This window comes from Saccopteryx leptura, unplaced genomic scaffold (genome assembly GCF_036850995.1).
Source record: "Saccopteryx leptura isolate mSacLep1 unplaced genomic scaffold, mSacLep1_pri_phased_curated manual_scaffold_23, whole genome shotgun sequence".
NCBI lineage: Eukaryota > Metazoa > Chordata > Mammalia > Chiroptera > Emballonuridae > Saccopteryx > Saccopteryx leptura.
The window spans coordinates 429,141-451,859 of NW_027095705.1; the positions used below are offsets into that span (position 1 = coordinate 429,141).

The 22,719-nt window shown below is 41.5% G+C and overlaps 1 pseudogene; it reads left to right on the forward strand.

Annotated features, from left to right (window-relative positions):
• Positions 1-369: 369 nt before the first annotated feature.
• Positions 370-19,583, forward strand: LOC136386949 (uncharacterized protein C2orf78-like; annotated as a pseudogene).
• Positions 19,584-22,719: the final 3,136 nt, after the last annotated feature.

Below are 22,719 nucleotides of genomic sequence, written 5' to 3' on the forward strand. Positions count from 1 at the left end.
AGAAATAGTTAGGAAATAAAGAAAAGAAAGAAATAGTGAGACTATTTCCCTAACAAAAGAGCCCTGGGAACATGAGATGATCACATGTGTCTTGCTGACAATCACATCAGTGCCCAGAGCTCAGCGATAAAGGTGTAGGCTCAGTTCCCCTATCGCTCCCTCCATCCAATCCTGTTTTCTTGTTGGCAATCCGACCAATCTATTGGCTCTCTCAGCCCTTTTAACTGCCTGCTTTGTGACATCATTCTCCACCAAACCTATCACCATCTGAGAGAACCTTGGAGTTTCCATGGATTTGTAAATACAGTTAGATCATCACAACTGACCAGTGGCCAGTAACCAGTGACCAGTGACCTTCGTACTGGACACATGTGCTCTTTGGCTCTAGCCAGTCAGACGTCAAGTATTGTCTCCTCAACCGTTGAATCTATTGCTGATATATCCTCTTCTTCTTTATCATGTCAGGTAACAAATAAAACTTGATAAAGATATTATTAAATAATTTTTCCCCTATATTTAAGAGTAGTGTAAACAAGATAATATACAATAATAGTGGAAAGTATTAATCTAGAAAATGGAAAAACTGATTTCAATTTTGATTTTGACATTTACTGGCTATGTGACCATGGAGAAGTCAGTGAGTCTCACAAAAGTTGCTTTTCCCTCATCTATTAATAACTGTGTAAGGTAGGCTGTTCTCGATAATCCCTAACATTTCTAATACCTATGTAGAAAATGAAATCAACACTTCTTGACATGTTTTAAGAGAAGCAGAGAGAAAACTGGCATGGTGGAGAGAACTAGCACTATATATCCCAGATGTCTCATGTGTAATCGTCTCCCATGATTAATGTTTCAACGTCAGTACTTTCAGTGTAGTGCTGTTCAAACTATAATATTCACCTGATTTTGAAGTTTTCTATCCAAACTAGGTGAGAAGAGAAAACAGGGAGAGAAGATGGAGAGTAATGGGCTATATAGAGGCAAGTATTTAAATGTAAGAAAGTTAAAGATTGTGTGCATCAGCACAGTGCAATGGGCACCAGGAGGGAGGGAAGCAGAAGAATGAAGGAGGGGAAGCTGAACGGATGAAGAAGAGAGCTTGGAGGTGCTCTCAGGAGCCAAAAAGGTGGTTGGAACGGAATGTTGAGGGGAACCAAAAATGTTCAATTGTAGCAGACGGAGAGTGTAGGGTCTAATCTGCTCTTTGGATGGCACAACTAAGTTGATTTTAACAAATGCTTACATGAATAAACTAGACAAGAAAGGAAGGCCAGAATAGGGTATCACTAGGCAAAGCAGCTGAACCAAAAAACATAGACATTTGTTTCTGTTTGTCTATTGCCTTTCTGAAAACTGGCACTTGGCTCTTTGAAGCATAAAATGTTCCCATTTTTTATTGGATTGTTTGTTTGTTTGTTGTTGACTTTTATGAGTTCTTTGTATATTTTGGATATTAGGCCCTTATCTGAGCTGTCGTTTGAAAAAATCATTTCCCATTTAGTTGGCTTTCTGTTTATTTTGTTATCAGTTTCTCTTGCTGAGCAAAAACTTCTTAGTCTGATGTAGTCCCATTCATTAATTTTTGCCTTCACTTCTCTTGCCATTGGAGTCAAATTCATAAAATGCTCTTTAAAACCCAGGTCCCTGAGTTGAGTACCTATGTCTTCTTCTATGTACTTAATTGTTTCAGGTCTTATGTTTAGATCTTTGATCCATTTTGAGTTAATTTTTGTACAGGGGGAGAGACTGTAATCCAGTTTCATTCTTTTGCATGTGGCTTTCCAGTTTTCCCAGCACCATTTATTGAAGAGGCTTTCTTTTCTCCATTGTGTGTTGTTGGCCCCTTTATCAAAAATTATTTGACTATATATATGTGGTTTTATTTCTGGACTTTCTATTCTGTTCCATTGGTCTGAGTGTCTATTTTTCTGCCAATACCATGCTGTTTTGATTGTCGTGGCCCTATAATAGAGTTTGAAGTCAGGTATTGAAATGCCCCCAGCTTCATTCTTTTTCTTTAGGATTGCTTTGGCTATTCGGGGTTTTTTATAGTTCCATATAAATCTGATGATTTTTTGCTCTATTTCTTTAAAAAATGTCATTGGAAGTTTGATGGGAATTGCATTAAATTTGTATATTGCTTTGGGTAATATAGCCATCTTGATTATATTTATTCTTCCTAGCCAAGAACAAGATATATTCTTCCATCTCATTATATCTTTTTCGATTTCCCTTAACAATGGTTTATAGTTTTCATTATATAAGTCCTTTACATTCTTTGTTATGTTTATTCCTAAGTATTTTATTTTTTTTGTTGCAATCGTGAAGGGGATTGTTCTTTGAGTTCCTTCTCAGTTGTTTCATTGTTGGCATATAGAAAGGCTATTGACTTCTGTATGTTAATTTTGTATCCTGCGACCTTACTGTATTGGCTTATTGTTTCTAGTAGTCTTTTTGTGGATTCTTTGGGGTTTTCGATGTATAGTATCATATCATCTGCAAAAAGTGATACCTTTACTTCTTCTTTTCCGATATGGATGCCTTTTATTTCTTTGTCTTGTCTGATTGCTCTGGCTAGAACCTCTAGTACCACATTAAATAAGAGTGGAGAGAGTGGACAACCCTGTCTTGTTCCTGATTTAAGGGGGAAAGCCTTCAGTTTAGTGCCATTTAATATGATGTTAGCTGATGGTTTATCATATATGGCCTTTATCATGTTGAGATATTTTCCTTCTATACCCATTTTGTTGAGAGTCCTTAAACATAAAATTGTGTTGTATTTTATCAAAAGCCTTTTCTGCGTCTATTGATAAGATCATGTGGTTTTTGTTCTTTGTTTTGTTGATATGGTGTATTACATTAACCGTTTTACGTATGTTGAACCATCCTTGAGATTCTGGGATGAATCCCACTTGATCATGATGTATTATTTTTTTAATATGTTGTTGTATTCGATTTGCTAGTATTTTGTTTAGTATTTTAGCATCTGTATTCATTAGAGATATTGGTCTGTAGTTTTCTTTTTTTGTGCCATCCTTGCCTGGTTTTGGTATGAGGGTTATGTTGGCTTCGTAAAATGTGTTTGGAAGTATTGCTTCTTCTTCAATTTTTTGGAAGACTTTGAGTAGAATAGGAACCAAGTCTTCTTTGAATGTTTGATAAAATTCGCTGGTATAGCCGTCTGGGCCTGGACTTTTATTTTTGGGGAGGTTTTTAATGGTTTTTTCTATTTCTTCTCTACTGATAGGTCTGTTTAGGCTTTCTGCTTCTTCTTGACTCAGTCTAGGAAGGTTGTATTTTTCTAGGAATATATCCATTTCTTCTAGGTTGTTGAATTTAGTGGCATAAAGTTTTTCATAGTATTCTACAATAATTCTTTGTATATCTACGGTGTCCGTGGTGATTTCTCCTCTTTCATTTTGGATTTTGTTTATATGAGTTCTTTCTCTTTTTTTCCTTGGTAAGTCTTGCCAAGGGTTTGTCAATTTTGTTGATCTTTTCAAAGAACCAGCTCCTTGTTCTATTAATTTTTTCTATAGTTTTTCTGTTCTCTAATTCATTGATTTCTGCTCTGATTTTTATTATCTCCTTTCTTCGGCTGGTTTTGGGTTGTCTTTGTTCTTCTTTTTCTAGTTCCTTAAGGTGGGAAGTTAAGTGGTTCACTTGGGCTCTCTCTTGTTTGTTCATATATGCCTGAAGTGATATGAACTTCCCTCTTATCACTGCTTTTGCTGCATCCCATAGATTCTGATATGTCGTATTGTCATTTTCATTAGTCTGTATATATCTTTTGATCTCTGCACTTATTTCTTCTTTGACCCATTCATTTTTTAAAAGTATGTTGTTTAGTTTCCACATTTTTGTGGGATTTTTTTCCTCTTTTTTGCAGTTGAATTCTAGTTTCAAGGCTTTATGATCAGAAAATATGCTTGGTACAACTTCAATTTTTCTGAATTTGCTGATGTTGTTTTTGTGGCCCAACATATGGTCAATTCTTGAGAATGATCCATGTACACTGGAGAAAAATGTATACTCAGTCACTTTGGGATGAAATGTCCTGTAGATGTCTATCATATCCAGGTGCTCTAGTGTTTTGTTTAAGGCCACTATGTCTTTGTTGATTCTCTGTTTGGATGACCGATCTAGAGCCGTCAGCGGTGTATTGAGGTCTCCAAGTATGATTGTGTTTTTGTCAGTTTTTGTTTTAAGATCAATAAGTAGCTGTCTTATATATTTTGGTGCTCCTTGGTTTGGTGCATATATATTAAGAATTGTTATGTCTTCTTGATTCAGTGTCCCCTTAGCCATTATGAAATGGCCATTTTTGTCTCTGAGTACTTTTCCTGCCTTGTAGTCAGCATTATCCGATATGAGTATTGCTACACCTGCTTTTTTTTGGATGTTATTTGCTTGGAGTATTGTTTTCCAGCCTTTCACTTTGAATTTGTTTTTATCCTTGTTACTTAGATGAGTTTCCTGTAGGCAGCATACAGTTGGATTTTCTTTTTTAATCCATTCTGCTACTCTGTGCCTTTTTATTGGTGAGTTTAATCCGTTTACATTTAGTGTAATTATTGATACTTGTGGGTTCCCTATTGCCATTTTATATCTTGCTTTCTGTTAGTTTTGTGTCTTGTTTGATCCTTCTCTTTTGTTTTTTCTATCTTTTGTTTTTATTTGGTTGTATTCCATACATCTTTCCACTGTTGCTATCTTTTTTATCTCATGTGCTTCTGTGGTGGTTTTTTCAATGGTGGTTACCTTTGAATAATGAAAAGGGTCCCTACCCTGTTCATTGTAGCGAACTATTTTGTGAGTACTTTTGCACTCCATCGTCCTTTGCTACTGTTAATCTCCATCTTCTCCCCCTCTTTCTTTTTGTTGTTGTCACAGTTTAAATTTGGTTTTATTGTGTTCTTCTTGGAGCTTTTACTTGTGGCTCTGTTTTTTTTTGTTCTTTGTATCTGATTGGAGAACCCCCTTTAGTAATTCCTGGAGTGGGGGTTTTCTGATGATAAATTCCCTCATCTTTTCTGTATCTGTGAATGTTTTTATTTCTCCTTCATATTTGAAGGATAGCTTTGATGGGTATAGTATTCGTGGCTGAAAGTTCCTCTCTTTCAGGACTTTAAATATTGGGGTCCATTCTCTTCTAGCTTGTAGAGTTTCTGCTGAGAAATCTGATGATAATCTAATGGGCCTTCCTTTATATGTTGTATTCTTCTTTTCCCTGGCTGCCTTGAGAATTTTTTCTTTGCTGTTGGTTTGTGTCAATTTCATTATGATATGCCTTGGAGTAGGTTTGTTGGGGTTAAGAAAACTTGGAGTTCTGTTTGCTTCTTGAACTTGAGGCTTTAGTTCTTTCCACAGGCTTGGGAAGTTCTCATCTATTATTTGTTTGAGTATGTTCTCCATTCCATTTTCTCTCTCTTCTCCCTCTGATATACCTATTATTCTTATGTTATTCTTTTTGATGGAGTCAGATAATTCTTGTAGGGCTATCTCATTTTTTTTAATTTTTGAGTCTCTTTCTTCTTCTCTCTGTTGTGCCTCAAGTTGCTTGTCTTCTATTTCACTAATCCTCTCTTCTATCTGACCTGTTCTATTAGCTAAGCTTGTTACTTCGTTTTTCAGCTCGTGAATTGAGTTTTTCATCTCTGTTTGATTTGTTTTTATAGTTTCAATTTCCTTGGACATATATTCTTTGTGTTCACTGAGTTGTTTTCTGAGCTCCCTAAATTGCCTTTCTGTGTTTTCTTGTATATCTCGGAGGATTTTTAGGATTTCTATCTTGAATTCTCTGTCATTTAGCTCCAAGGTTTCCAATATATTAAATTTTTTCTCCATAGATTTTTCCTCATCTAGCTGTGTTACCTCTCTTTCTTTTGTATCCATGATATTCGATTTTCTCTTCCTTAATGGCATCTGAGGGTGGTTTTGTTGATAGTATTAATGAGATTTAATAAAGAATAAAAAGTTTAAAAAAAATAATAAAAAAAATCGAAAAAAGTTGTTTTTTTTTTTTTAAAAAATTAAGAATGAAATAAAGAAAAATAAAATAAAATAAAAATTTAAAAAAAAAAAAAAAAAAAAAAAGGAAATTATTCCCCCCCTCCTTTTTTCCTCTCCTCTCCTCTCCCCTCTTTCTTGTTAAAATCTTGTGGTGGACTGTGAATTATAACAAACAATGCCTGTGATGGAGGGCCTGAATTGGGGAAAAGTAATAAAGGGGCAAACAAAACAAAACAAAAAAAGAAAAAAGAAGAAAAAAAAAAAAAGAGCGTATGGACCCACAAAAAGCAAATAAGGAAAAAATTTGGGTCAAGAATAAAATGATTTGCTTTTAGGTGTTGGTTGTCTAAGAGTTATGATGAGAGGATTAAGAGGAAAACGGAAAAAATGGGGGGACAAATTAAAAAATTACTATTGTATTTAGTGGAACAAGAACTAGATAATATGGAGAGCCAGGGATGGGAGCACTGCTAGTGAGTTAAAAAGGTGAAGTAAAAACCCCCCAGAATGCCACAAACATAAGTTTGAGTCCCAGATAAGATAATTTGTTTGTTATTGAGGTTTGAGTGAGAGGAGATGTAAAGGAGAAAGGAAGAAACTAATATAGAGGGAGAAAAGAAAGAGAGAGAGAGAGAAAAAAAAGAGGGAACCACTAAAAGAAGAAAAAAGAAAGGGGAGAGAGAGAGAGAGTTAAGGGTTTTGGAGTGCAACCCTCATAGAGAGAAAGGAAGAGAAGAGAAAAGATAATGGGAGATGTAACACTTATGGGTAGTGTAGTTCAAGGAGAGGAGAGAGTAAGACCGGTAGAGAGTTAATCGGCCAAATTGGAGGAGGAAAAAAAAAGTATCAAGAATGAAGATAAGAGAAACAAACGAACAAATATAATAAAATGGGATAGGTTATAAAGTCTGCAGATTATTCTTGATTTTGAGAGGTTATCTTCTTGCTTTTTCTTTTCTCTCCCTCTTCCTGGTCGGTGACTCTGTACCCCGGGTTTTGCCCCTTTGCCACGCTCAGGTGGAGGTTTGCAGTTGATAAGTCTCTATGGCAATGTCATGTATTGTGCTTTAGTCTCGTTGGCAGTCTAGGCTATTAGCATTTATAGGCTCTGACAGTGAGAGAGTCCGTGTTCCTAGAGCCTTTCTCCTAGTCTTTCCTTCCTCAATTAGTAGCCTGATAATCCAGCTATGGGGTTGCTGCTGCCTCTGCCTGGATAGTAAGAGGCTCAAAGAGCTGGCAACTGCCCACTCTATTTCCACTCATCACAGGGCTCTGGGTAAGGCTCAGTCAGTCAGAGCTGCTAGCATAATCAGGCGGGCTTTCCGCCCACTCAAAGACCTCTGGCTCTGCCACTCTGTCCGGTAACACGGGCGGGTCTGCGTGCGCAGACCAGGATGTTAGACCGGAAGTCTCGCCCTCTGAGTGAAACCCCCCACCCGCACTAAAAAGTTCCAATGTTGGAATTGGCTCTCACTCTTTCAAGGCACTGGGGCAGCCCGTGACTCTGCCCTCGGCCCACACAAAGGCCCCCGACTCTGCCCCTCCGTGGGACAACACGGGCTCCCACTCCAGAGGTGCTGGGAGTAGTCTCCTTCCCACTCTCCATGCGCGCAGACCAGGATGTGAGGCCGGAGTCTCACCCTCTGAGTGAAACCTCCCGCCGCACTGAAAAGTTCCAGTATTGGAGTTAGCTCTCGCTTCCTCCCTGTGTGCGGCTCTCCCTGGGTGCTGGGGCAGCCCGGAGGCTTTCGGCCCACACAAAGGCCTCTGACTCTGCCTCTCTGTGGAGTAACACGGGCACACCCTCCGGGGGCTTTGGAAGGAATCTCTCGCCCACTATGCGCCTACCAGGGGGTCAGGTAAAATGGCTGCACCGCTTGTCTTTCTTTGTCTGGGTTTGGCGCGAGTGTTAGCTGTATTGCCCAGGTTGTCACAGGAACAGTTTTTCCTTGGCTTGGATCTCCATGCCACAGCCTGGTTCGGCCATTTGTGCTGCGGCCTGGATTTTTTCACCCCCTTTGCCCGCCTTAGTTTCTATATTCTCAGATTCCAGTGAAAATTGCCCTGTTTAGGTTAGTGAGGAAGGCGGAGCATTTCTTACTCACTATTTCCTTCGGGGTTTGGTTATATATTTAGCCAATTTTTCGCTCGATCATACCTTTGGGTATATTGCAAAACATCTGGAGGCTCCAAGGATAGGTTTTTCTGTTTCTGGTTGAAGATATTGTTGAGGTTTGGGGGAGATTTATCGGTATCGCTTCCTACTCCGCCATTACTCTGACATCATATTCCTGTCTTGTTAATAATAGCCAATCCAACAGGTGGTATCTCATTGTAGTTTGGATTTGCACTTCTCGAATAGCTGGTGAAGGTGAGTATCTTTGCATATATCTATTGACCAACTGTATGTCTGCTTGGGAGAGCAGTACATTCAGGTCCTCTCCCCTTTTTTAATTGCATTGTGTGCTTGTTTGTTTCAGAGCTTTGTGACTTCTTTATATATTTAGGATATTCACCCCCTATAAGAGTCGTTGTTTGTAACTATACCAGTTTTTTCAGAAAATATTTGTCTATAGGCAGTGGAACTACCTACACATCTACATTTATTAAATTTTGCTGCTCAGTTTTTACCGATATATATCTTTTTCTGTCTGTACATACTACTTAGGAATTCTTTCAAAATCACCTGCCACTGTGGGCAGCTTTTTGGTTAATAGGAGTTACTAAAATAGGAGAGGTATGTCCACTTATATAATATTGCAAGTATAATACAATTTCACTTATTAGTAAGTGTATTATGATTAGATGCTTGCATTATGCTTGAGTTTTCATTCATAGTTTTTTGTTTCTTTTTAGTTCTGTGATACGTTTTTCATGACTTTTCTCTTTGTCTTTCAGAACTTGTAACTTTACCCATATAAATTGTATGTAATATATCACTTATCCATATGAATCATTATGTAGCTACTTTTATAACTACTTCACAGATAAGTACCAAAAGCTAACTAGTTTAAATAACATTTTTCTTTCAAAAGCACTTCTTGGGAAACTAAATCTCAGATAGACATTATGAGGTAGGATCAGAAACCAGGTCTGAAAAGAGTAAGAATGACCCATGACCAACTGGACTAAGTTATACCTGAATTTTAGTGAGTGGCATGTGGTCTCTGAGGCAAAATGAGACACTGAAGATGACAAGGGTACTACCTACACTGTTTTCTAGGCACAAGAAAAACACCTGCATTCTAAGTTCTATTGTCCCATGCTTTTCACAGTATAGTGCTCAGAGCAGAGTCTTGAAAAGGAAGTTGGGATCCTTCTGTTATGTAACCTGCTGATAATACTAACATAATTCAGAACATGAGGAAGTCTATATGATATGTCTGAGACTCCGTTTCTTCACTCACATAGTGAGACTGTGAGAACAGACGCTCTCCAAAGACGCCTGGTTCTCAATGCTTCACCTCTAGGAAAGAGCAGACGCATGAATCCCTAGTGCAGGCTCAGTAGAGAGACAGATAGGGCAGCAAGTGACTGCATCTACCCTAGAGAACAGTGTAGGAACCACACCACTTGGGTCTTCTGCACATTTCTGCCCCCGTTGGGAGACAGAAGTGAATACAGAAGAGCAGCAAACAGCTCTGGCACTCACTCCCATCACAAACTGTTTCATTTTTGATATCTCAGTGAGGACTGCCATTGGAGGCTTTGTGATAGCAACAATCTTAAGATAATGCCATACTTCAAACATAGTGAGAATTTATCAATCTCACTGATTTTTTTTTCCATCACGCTCTTCTTCCCTACAGAAACTTTCCAAAATCCACCTTTACTTGGAATCTCCAATTCTCTGCAGATCTCTCTTCCTGTAGTGAGCAATGCAGCCTCCCTAACAGGAAGTGTCTCCAATTTCTCTGGGGTCTCTGCTCCAGCCGGCAGTTCAGCATGGCTACTGCCATCAGCCTCCGGCCCCTCTTTCCAGCCACTCATGGAAAGTGCCCACCTTTACCAGCATTCTAGTGCAACTATGCTGTCTGGAGTTGCTGGCCAGAGGCAGGTCTCCACTTCAGCTGCTTCCTATGCTGGTACTTTTGAGTGGGCTCTCCCAGGAGGCACTGAGATGAAGTCATCATCACTCAGAGACTTCACTGTTTATGTCATTGAGCAGGCCACAGCTGTGTCCTCCACGGCCATGGCAGATGCCAATAACATGGTTCCCCTGTATCCACCACTTTATCCCAGCTTCATCCGGGGGGCACCACCTCAGATACCAAATCAGGGACACAGCCTGTCACTTCCCTACCAGGAAGGAAGTCATGTGTATTACTATAATCAAGGCACAGTGGGGTCCCTGCTCTCTGGAGAACCGGGCACCTACCTGCAATCCCATGGCTCCATGTTTTAAACACAGAGCAGGGCCTCTGCCCCTCAACCACAAGTGCTCATGGTACTAAAGGAGGCTCAGCCAATAAATGTGATACCATCAGCCTCTACCTCTGTAATCTGCTACTCTGCGTCTGCTCAACCCATCACAGAAACAAGTTTGCAAGGTGAGTACAACCAACAAGATGGAAGAAGTCAGCATTCAAAACCAGGATCATTCTGAGCTGGCAACTTGTGAGTACACATACAGGTAGAATTTCTGTCCTGTGCCTTTAATAACTCTTACCATCAGTCAGTGCTCTCAAACCTCAGACGCTTTGTTAGCTGAGGACAGCTGATAGAGGTGGGAAGGGGGGACACTGTAATGGCCCTGTATGCTCTATGTATGAGAATCCCAAGAGCATACCAAGAGATGGCACACTTTTCACGGCCCTCCTAGATTAGACCCCCGTACTGTACACTGTAATGAACTTCCTTCCCTGATTTATTGCTTTTGTCCCATTGGAAGGCACTTCAGATGTCTTATTTTGATAGTAGCAGCTTAAATTTTTCTTTTCTTTTTTAAAAATTTTATTGTATTGATTTTAAGGAGAGAGGAAAGAAAAGGGGGAGAGAGAGACCGACAGACAGAAACATCAATCTGTTTCTGTATGTGCCCTGGCTGGAAATTGAACCAGTAACCTTAGCGGGTTGAGACGATGCTCTAACCAAATGAGCTTTCAGGCCAGGTCAAAAGTTTTCTTACTTTTATGCCAGGAGTCCACTCTTTGTGTTCCAAGATCTTGTCCACAGCAAGCATGCTAACAGTATGTCCTTGCTTATAGATTTCATTAGGATTAGCTCCCTTCCCTCTCCTACTCTGTGGTGTGAAGTATTCTTGTTCACTCAGGAGAGGGAGAGAATGAAAAGGGTGCCCTACGAGGAAGCTAGGCCTGCAAAACATTTTAAATATCACCTTTACTTTTTGTTGTTAATTACAAAAACCCTGTGAATTATAAAGAAAATCAAGGAACAAGGACATCTAAAGGTGACCAGTAAGAACTAGAACACTTGCCTCCTATCTCTTAGTGTAGGGCACTCTCTGATCCCTAACAGGGACTAGTAGAAATGTTCTTCCCATTGTTGGAAGGGTACGAGTGCTGCACTGGTGATAGAGGGAGCATCGCACTTACCAACACTGACTGACTTCTCCTTGATTCCTTTGTAGTGATGGAGACATCCCTGAGGATGGAGTCTTCCCTGGCACTGCAACCTCCTGTCCAAACTTTTTGTCTACCACCAACTCCAGAACTGCTCACGTCCTGCAGTAATAAAAATATACAGACACCTGAGAATAACCCACCATCTGAGCCACGGGACATTTCAAAGGTTACTCCAGTCTATAGTCCTAGTGATTTTCTGGCAATGCCTCCAGCTCCATGCCAAGAACAAAAAAAGAAGAAGAATTCTGATGATATTAAATCCAAGCCAACAGAAAACCAAGATCCTCCACTGCTCCCTTTAGAAATCCCAGATATCCACCAGCTTCTGGCCTGCGTTGATCCCCTTGGCCAAGAGGAGCACCTGGGCTGTGAAAGCACTGGGCTGGAAAATAATAGCTTGAGTCTGGTGGACCAACAGACAGTTGAACATGGGACTGAGCCTGATTATGGTTTGGCAGACAGCGCTGCACTGGTGGAGGATATTTACCTTCCACAGCTGTTAAGTTCCTTGGATGATGATCAATCTGAATTCCCCATAGTGGGCAAAACCATAGACTCCAGAGACATCCAGTTCAATGAACTGCAGGGAAGGTCAAGTGTCACACAGACTCGCTCTGTTCAAGCCAGGAGGAACAAACGTACAGCCTCTGAGCCTAACAGTGATGCTCCCAAGGCCGAAATCCAGCCTGAGAGACCTGGCTGCATGCTCGTGGGAGAAGTGGGGATGTGCAAGGCTGCAGCCAGTGATGGGGCTCCTGCGAACACGGCCAAGGATTCCAACAGGAAACCCCAGAAACGGGCATCCAGCAGGCACAGCAAATGTAATGGCCAGGAGCAGGAAAAGGCAAAAAGAACCAAGGAAAAGAACTCAAAAAAAGCTGAAGACTGCAATCCAGCATGAAAAAAGGTCAAGGCACAAGAGAAGCCAACCATTCCCAAGATGAAGCGGAGGAGAAATCAACCTGAGATGATCCAAGAGGCCTTCAGAAAGCCTCGAAGCTCCCTAGCTATGCACATGCTGGAGTCTGTGCAGGTGTTTCATGCTCTGGGGAAGAAGCTTGATAAGAAAACGGAACTCTCTTCCTCCAGGGCCTCGGGAAACTCAAGCAACCCCAAAGGCCACCAGCCAGCCCCCACTATTAAACGATGCCCGGATACCCCACGTGAGGCCAAAGGTCCTGAGAAAACACCTGCCAAACCACAGAAGCCAGTCGGCAGTGTGAAATAGAAAGTTCATCACCACCTCAGTACGAGCTGCCACCTCCTGGCAAGGTCAGGTTGGTCCTTTGGTGTTTCCAACTGTGGACAAGCCTCATGCTCGACCTGTTCCTCGCAGGCCACAGTGTCTGGCATCACATCAGCCCACTGGGGCTGACCCCACCCGGCCTGGTTCTATCTCCACTCCGTCTACTGCAGTCAATTCCTCCCGGCTAAATCCTGTATCTTTGACAGGTCCCGCCAGACCTACTGTGCCAATTTCTACCTACCCAGCCCAACCAGATTTAACCAATGCTGCCCGCCTTGGATCTAAGTCAGCTCAGCCCACTGCAGTTGTTTCATCCCAGCCAACTCCTGCATCTTTGGCAGCTCCTGCCAGAACGGCTGGGCCAACTTTGACCGACTTAGCCCAGCCAGGCTGGACCAACCCTACCAGATCTAGTGTCCCTCAGTCTGCCTCTTCTAGGCCTGCACCCTACAGAATATCATCTAGTACATCGTTCCAGAGGGACCCTGTTCACACTTCTGTGACCAAGCCCCAGACCCCACTCAAGCCTCAGAATCAGTATCTACTCAAAGACTTTGCTCTACAACCAATTGCATGGAAGAAACCTGATATTCGTGGGCCAGTCATGTCAATGCCCATCGCAGACTGGCAGAGGCCAGAGCGGGAGGCCAGGAAGAGGAAGGCTCAACTTGAGCATGAGAATGTTGCCCATAACTCCGCCTTGGGGAAATATCTCATTGCCAGGGAAGAGTAAATGGAAATTTCTCTCTCCTTTGGGTATGCAAGATAAGACACGCTAGAACTGTTGGTGCCACTTTGGATACCAGCTCTTTTTTTCATAGATAGTTCTAAATTTCTCTTTTTTGATGTATTTTAAAACTTAATAATGTTAAATAAAGTAATAGCTGTGACATCTTAGGACAGGGATCCCCAAACTTTTTACACAGGGTGCCAGTTCACTGTCCCTCAGACCATTGGAGGGCTGGACTATAAAAAAAAACTATGAACAAATCCCTATGCACACTGCACATATCTTATTTTAAAGTAAAAAAAAAAACAAAACAGGAACAAATACAATATTTAAAATAAAGAACAAGTAAATCAACCCACCAGCCATGAAAACTGAGGACATCCAGTACATGGCTGGAGTAAAAAAAGATAAACAACCATTAGAAATGTAGCAATATTTTCCACAGAACTCTATGTACCCAACATCCAGGAAGCTCTACCCTAGAGACTTAGCCAAGAATAAGGTCAGCTAATCGCACCTCTCCTGCCCTTGTAAATGCTGCTTGGTTGCTCAGCCTAGATAGCCACTCTATAAAAAGGAGTCATTTTAGAAGCTCAGGGCTGCAGTGTTCCCTTGAGTGGGTTGCCTGCAGTCCCTGCACAGGTTTGCAATAAAACTTATATAATTCACTTTGGGTTTGCTGTGGTCTGTCTCCTGGGATGTAACAATAGCATTAGTAGACGAGTAATGAAAGAGCTTCTTGAGTTTTGAAATGCTGTTACTTGTAATTTTTCTTTGGTGGGAGTGGGAATAAAAGGCTCCCTGAGAATAAAGAATTGCAAGTTGGAAGGTTGAATAATGCACAGGGGGTAAGAACAGAGGAAAAAGTAAGAATATCCATGGGCCAAAGTCCAAAAAGAGAGATAAGTTATCAGTTTATGGAGAAGCAAGCGAGGGGGGGCAATGTGTCAGATGAAGCAGGGGCTGAGGTTAGGGTAAAAAGGGATAAACGCTGGACAGAGTTGAAGATGGGATAGGAAAGTCCAGGCGACCAGGAGAAGGGTAAAAGGGTGTCTCGTGAAGGGCGGGCCTTATGATTCACTAGCACCAGACAATTATCTCAGAAAACAGAGTTAGGGACCACATTTCCAAAAGGTTTGGTTACCTTATCCATGTGATTGTCATTGGGGAAGGTGAGTACAAATCAGTGGAATCTATCTACAGTAACCTGGGGGCCAGTGACCAAGGTCGGGGACTAGGCAGGTAGAACTTCTGCAGCAGTAGGAGGGCCACACAAACAGGGTTGGGATAACAATCACCATTTACTCAACACCTATGCAGAGCAGGCCCTCTAATGCACTCCTTCAGCTACTATTCACAACACACATGGGCAGCATCACTGCGTCTCTTTACTCATGCGGGTCAGCAATAGTGCCTTAGGTCACATTGCATGTGGTTGAAGAAAGCCTCAATTTGAGCCAGTCTCCAATGTCCTTAGTATTACTAGTGCCTGTAGGTGTCCAATCAGACTTTCAAAGCACAGCATCGAGAGGTTGTTGGTGCATGAGATCAACGTTTGGGACAGTGGTTCTCAACCTTTCTAACGCTGTGACCCTGCAATACAGTTCCTCATTTTGCAGTGACCCCAAACCAAAAAATAATTTTGGTGGCTACTATCATAACTGTAATTTTGCTACAGTATGATTCGGAATGTAAATACTTGATATGATATTATATATTTTCCGATGGCTTTAGGCAACCCCGCCGGGGTCGCAACCCACAGGTTGAGAACGCATTGGTTTAGGAGATGTCTAGATATTAACTTGAGAGGCAGACAGGGCCACTACCCTGACCCGGGCTGCATGTGCCACCTTGTCTAAATTCCCCCATCAACTGAAGCCCACATAAATATCTGCTAGAAACATCCACTTCCACCTCGGAAAAGCAATAGGCATAAATGTACACTGGGTCTCCACTTGTTCTGCAGGTGTCAGATCTGATACCCTCCTTGGGAGGCCTCTGCCAGGCAGCAGGAGGAAGTAAGTGTGGGCAATAGTGGGGGTGGGGCATGAAAGGGAATGGAATAGGAAAGGGTATAGTTGAAAATCATCACCATATGAATCTGGGTAATTTGCATTTAAAAATATTTTTAATTGATATATAATTTACATAATATAATTCATTTTTAACTGTCCCATTCAGTGACACTTAGGACAGTCACAAGCTTGTGCAACCATCACCATTATCTAACCCGAGTGTTAGTCTATCTGGTCCCTACCGCCTCACTATTGGGCATTTCAGCTTTCATGATTGTGCGGTAGCAGAGTAACCAAAGTATAATAAAAAGATTAGATTAACTATAATAATTGTTTTATAAAAATTTGTTTTGCCAAACTTAGCAAAAATTCGACATAAAGTACTTGGTAAGTAATTATTATTATATGCTTTAACTTCCTGTAACTCTGCTTTATAAATTTTATAAAGTCAAGTTACTTCCTTACTTTATAAATCGTCATTACTGTGGAACCAGTGGGTGGTTAGAAAATTTTACTACTAACAGAGATACAAAAGTGCGTGGTAGGTATAAAAACATTGACTATTCCTGATCTAACCCATGTTTCCATCAGCCCAGAAAGAAGCCCCTTAACCATTAGCTGTCACTATGCTTCCTTCTCCTTCCAACCTCTGGCGACAACTTATCCGCTGTCTAGATGGATGTCTTTTCTGGAGATTTCATATTTATATATATGAAGGAATACAATGTGTGACCATTTTGTCTGGCTTCTTTCAATTACCATGTAGAAAATTTACCCATGTTTTAGCACGTGTCAGTACTGTACTTTCAATTACTGTATACTATTCTGTTGAATGGATCTACCACTTTATCCATTCATCAGTTGACATTTAGTTGTTTCTACCAGTAATTTACATTTATCAAGAGTTTATTCTGTGCCACGCAGCACCAGGCTAACATACTCATCCCATTTCACAGATAAGGAGATAGGCTTGAAGAGTGTCAAGGGTTTGCCCAAGATTAAGAGTTAGCTATTGGGGGAGCTGCAGTCTGAACTCAGTTAGTTGAACTTCAAAGGTAATAGATTCACATGATAGAATTTTACAAAGCTGTCAGAGGGTATTCAGTAAAAATTAACCCTTTACCTGAAGTTCCCAACCACTAATTTCCCTCCTCCCTTAGAGTTACTTCATTTGACATGCTGTGGGTCCTGCAGAAAATTACTTATAATCCAACATATGTGTACCACAATTTATTGATGAATATGTTTCACTAGTATTTTTTAATTTTTTTAAAATTAAGTGAGAGCAGGAGAGGCAGAGAGAGACTCCAGCATGCACTCTTACCAGGACTCACCCTGTAACCCTGTCTGTTGCCAATGCTTTGACCACCAAGGGCGTTGTTCCATTGCTTAGCAACCAAGCTATTTTTAGTGCCTAAGGCTGAAGCCACGGTGCCACCTTGAGGACAGGGTTGGCAAATCCCTCTAACCAATCAAGCCATGGCTGCAGGAGGGAGAAAAAAAGGGGAGAGAGAGAGTAGGGGGATGGGTGAAGAATCAGATGGTAGCTTCTCCATTAAACCCATGACATTCATATGCTGGGCAGATGCTCTACTACTGATCCAACCAGACAGGGTCTGTTCCACTAATTTGAAATGTTACTTTTATGGTATATGAAGCCCATATATGTATTGGTATTACTTTTTTCAAAAATAACCTGGCTTCTTTGCCTACCTTTTATATTTGCCATTTTTCTAGATCCTTTTAAAATTTCTTTTGATTTCTAAATTTGTTATTGCTTGACTAGGCAGTGGCTCAGTAAATGGAATGTTAGCCTGGAATGCTGAGGACCCAGGCTCAAAAGCACAAGGTCACCGGATTGAGTGCGGACTCATCCGACTAAAGCATGGGGTCACTTGCTTGAGCTTAGGATCATAGATATAATATTATGGTCGCTGGCTTGAGCCCAAAGGTCACTGGGTGAAGCCCAATGTCAAAGTCGCTGGCTCAGCTCGGCCCTTTCTCTGCCCCCAGCGCCCCCCCAATCAAGGCACATATGAGAAAGCAATCAATGAACAACTAAGGTGCAGCAACTATGAGTTGATGCTTCTCATTTCTCTCCCTTCCTATCTGTTTGTACCTGTCTTTCCTACCCTTCAACTCTCTCGCTAAAAAAATTTAAAAATAAAAAATTCTTTTCTTAAGGTATTACCCATTTTGTTCATTCTTTCCTGTACATTTAATTTATTTCTGATTTTTTCTTTTGTCATTAATTCTGTCCTGTGTTCTATCATATCGCCTATTTCTGATTTATGTTGTTCTTTCATTATTTTTTATTACAGTAAAACTCAATTTACAATTTTAACTACTTTTCAGTATACAATTCAATCATATTAACAACATCATGTTATTATTATGCAACCATCACTACCACTTAAATTTAAAATAATTAAGTCAAAAGACTTCGCAGGATTTCAGAAAGATGGAGGGAGCAGAACAGTTTTTTAATCTCCCCAACCCGTATGGAAAGAGATCAACACAAACCAAACAACCATAGTAAAACTTCTCAGCATTTATTAAATATTTGTAGAACATTTGTCTTTATTCCAAACAGAAATTCTGTCCCCTTTAGGTAATAACTGCCTGTTCCCTCCATCGCCATGGTCTTTCATTTTTTTCCACTGTTTTCCCTCATGGCTTTTAGCTCATTTTTAAACAGATGATTCCAGTTATCATCTGTTTTGTGAGCCGGTCTTTTCTGATTTCTCATTGAAGGAGTGAGTCATCCCTGTAGCATCTGGTGGCAAAAAGCAGGGGAAATTTGGCCCACCTGGGAGAGAAGGGAGTCTGCAAGAAACAGATGTGCCTTCCCGGGGTCGAGCACTCGTATAGTTACAGTACCAGCAGGCAATTGCATTGCCCAGTCATCCAACGACTTCTAACAGGACTCCACCATGCTTGGGTCCTGCAGAAGGGTCTGCGGGCTGAACCAGCAGGCTCCATTGGGGAGCTCTTTTTCTGAAGAAATTCTTGGCAGAGACTCAGACAGTGATTGGTCTGTGAAGCTTGGAAATGGGACCAATCTTTCCCACCTCAAGTGCACAGAAGGCGCCCCCAGCCCTACCTGTTGAGTCACTTGGCCCGCCCTTCCAGTCCCTGTGGCTTCACTGTGCTGAGTTCAGTCTGACAGGAGAAGCAGATGCTGCACAGCACTGGGAATTTCAGAGCCCATTTCCAGGAAAGGTTTGTCCTGAATAAGATGGGCAAAAGCTGAATGTGTGGCTACATCATAAGGGGACCGCTACTATCTCTCCTGCAAGCTCAGGCCTCACTATTCTCCCAATGGGAGACTTATTTGGCCTATCTCTCTCACAGCTAGTGGCCCTGCCTTGCTGAGCTAAGTCCCACGAAGATATTAGAAAGCTGCTCAGAACAGGACCTTTCTTGAAGGCAGAAAGATTTTGCTTGGGAAGAGAAAGAAGTGCCCAACACCCCCTTACAGACCTGCTGGTTCTGCCACAAATGGTAGACTAAATATGCCTTCCAACATCTCAGCTCTGCAGGGATCAGTATTACACAGAGTTGAGACATTCTCAGTGTGTATCTCTCAGAAGCTATTGTCTGAGACCAGGATAAAGTGATTAGTCCTTTTTTGTGGGGTCCTTTAGTATCAACCTCAATAGGAGACTCTTTTGATATCTTCTCCCTAGTCCCAGGTGGTATCACTCTTTTGAACTTGCTCCTGCAGAGGGGATGGTGAGTGGCACCTGGTCTTTCTTCAGAACGTTCTGGAGGAAGACCAGGAAACCCTGAGGGGTGGCAGTGTAGCTTTCAGGTATCAGGTAGAGGTGGACCTCGAAAACCCTTGGAACTTTCATAAATCTGTTCCCAGATCAAAACTGGAGGAAGTCGACCCTCCTACACACACCCAGGCTCAGCAGATGCCACAAATAGTGAATAGCATGATAATTCCTGACAGTTACACCAAACACCTGACACAGTTCTGTCCCTGAACCCTACCTAAGCACACCCAAAACCAACACAATCAGTGTTGGGCTACAGGAAATACCAGACCTTGACCCAACTGGCCATACAAGTGGCACACCCAAAGAAAGAGACTGGCAAGCGCCATTCTCTGCTGGGAACAACTCTGCCTCAGGGGGCAGTCCCTGCACAGGGACCCAACCCAACACAGTGATTGAGGTTTATCCTTATTATTAGACAGCCTAAACGGTTAACTCCTCCCAAGAAATGACCAAAAGCATTCAAGACTAAATTACAACAGCAAATGCACAAAATCCACAAGAATCATTCCTGGAACAATGTGCTCAGGTGATCTGGAAGACAGCAGCACTGAGCCCACCAAGACATCAACTTCATAAACCCATCATAACAAGTCTGAGAGCCATAGCTGATCTACCTATTACACAGAGACAAAATGGGGAGACAAAGAAACATACCTCAAAATAAAGAACAAGAGAAATCTTGAGAAAAAGAATGAAATGAAATAGAAGTAATTAAAATATCAGAAGTAGGGCTTAAAACAGTAGTTATAAGAATGCTTAAAGACCTCAGGGGAAGAATAGGTGATCTCAGTGAAAACTTAAACAAAGAAACACTAATTTTTAAAAAGGACATAAAAACCATAAAAAGAAGCCAATCAGAAATAAAGAACACAGGATCTGAAACAAAGAATACTCTAGAAGGAATCAGTAGCAAGTTAGATGAGGCAGAGAATCGAATCAGCTATTTATCGAAAAGATGAAAGCAATCACCCGAGCAGAGCATCCAAAAGAAAAGAATATTAAAACAAAGAAAGTCTGCCTGACCAGGTGGTGGTACAATGGATACAGTATCGGATTGGGACATGGAGGATCCTGATTAGAAACGCAGAGGTCGCCGGTTTGAGCTCGGGCTTATCTGGTTTGAGCAAGGCTCACCAGCTTGAGCCCAAGGCCGCTGGCTTGAGCACGGGGTCACTTGATCTGCTTCCCCACCCCCCATGAAGGCACATATGAGAAAGTAATCAATGAACAACTATGGTGCTCCAATGAAGAATTGATGTTTCTCATCTATCTCTTCCTGTCTGTATGTCCCAATCTGTCCCTCTCTCTGTTTCTGTCACACACACACACACACACACACACACACACACACACACACATGAAAAAGAAAGGAAAGAAAAACACCAAAGAACGTCAAAGGGATCTTTATAACAACATCAAGTGTAATAACATCCATACCATGGCAGTACCAGAAAAAGAAGGAATGAGGAGGGGATCAAAACCTGTTTGAAGAAATAATGACTGTAAAATTACTTAAGCTGGTATAGGAAAATGTCACACAAATTCAGGAAATACAGAATTGCAATTAACAAAAATGTAAAGGCCTTGGCTCTTGGCTCAGTGAATAAAGTGTTCATCCCAGTCCAGATATCTTAGTTCGATTCTCAGTTAGGGCACACATGAGAAGCGGCAATCTGCATCTCTTCCCCTCTCTCTTCCCTTTCTCTCTCTCTTCCCCCTTAGAGCCAGTAGCTCAATCGCTTTGAGCGTTGTCCCTGGGTGTTGAACATAGCTAAGTTGGTCCGAGTGCTAGCCTCAGGCAATGAGGATAGCTTGGTTGGTTTAAGCATCAGCCCAGACATGCATTGCCGGTAGATCCCAGTTGGGGTACATGTGGGAGTTTATCTATCTCCCCTCCTCTCACTAAAAAATAAATCAATAAAAAATAAATAAAGATGAATAAAGAGACCCACACTTCAGAGGCCCTGGTCAGAGGCTCAATGAATAGAGTGTTGGCCTGGTGTATAAATGTCCCAGGTTCAATTCCTGGTCAGGGCATACAGGAGAAAGACCATCTGCTTCTCCCCTCTCCCTCTTCTCCTTCTCTCCTTCTTCCCCTCTGGCAGCCAGTGGCTCAATAGGTGTGAGCATGGCCCAAGGCACTGAGGATAGTTCAGTTACTCACAGCTCATCAGCCTCACATGCTAAAAACAGCTCAGTACTTGAGCAGCGGCTCCAGATGGGGTTGCTGGGTGGATTTCATTTGGGGCAATTGCAACAGTCAACTTCACTATCTCCCCGCTCCTTACCCAAAAAATAAAAATAAACACATCATAATTGCAATGGCAAATGATAAAGACAAAGAGAATCATAAAAGCAGCAAGAGGGACAAAGTTAGTTACCTACAGTGGAGCTCTCATAAGTCTGTCAGCTGATTTCTCAACAGAAACAAACTCTTCATACCTGAAGGGATTGGCAAAAAATAGTCAAAGTGATGAAAATCAAGTACCTATAACAAAGACTACTCTTTCCAACAAGGCTATCATTTTAAATTGGAGGCCAAATAAGGAACTTCCCAAGCCACATAACCTCAAAAAGCAAACGTAGTTCATTACCACCAAAGTAGCACTGCCGGAAATGTTAAAGGATCTGCTTACAGCAGAAGAAGAAGAGGAGTAGGAGGAGGAGGAAGAGGAGGAGCAGGAAGATAAACAAGAGGAAGAAGATGAAGAAGTAGGAGAAAAAGGAGAAGAAGAAGAACAACAACAACAACATTAACAAAGTGGAACATATATATATATATATATATATATATATATATATATATATATATATATATATATATATAAAGAATAAATTAGCAGTAAATATTAATAATAACTATTAAGCTAGGCCCTTGTTGGTTGGCTCAGCGCTAGAGCATCAGCCCTGCGTGTGGATGTTCCAAGTTCGTTTCTCAGCTAGGACACACTGGAGAAGCACCCATCTGCTTCTCCACCCTTCCCCCTCTCCTTCCTCTCTATCTCTCTCTTCGCCTCCTGCAGCCAAGGCTCCACTGTAGCAGAGTTAGCCCCCCGCGCTGAGTATAGCTCCATGGCCTCCACTTCAGGTGATAGAATGGCTCCCATAGCAGCAGAGCAAGGCCCCAAAGGAGCCGAGCATCGCCCCCTGGTGTGCATGCAAGATTGATCCCCCCCCCGCCTGCTTCTCACTTTGGAAAATACAAAAAAAAATAATAAGAAGAAGCATTAATGCAAGTGAATTAAATCATCCAATTAAAAGACACAGGGTAGCTAAATGGGTAAGAAAACATGACCCATGTATATACTGTCTACAAGAAACCCACCTAAGAAGAAAAGATATA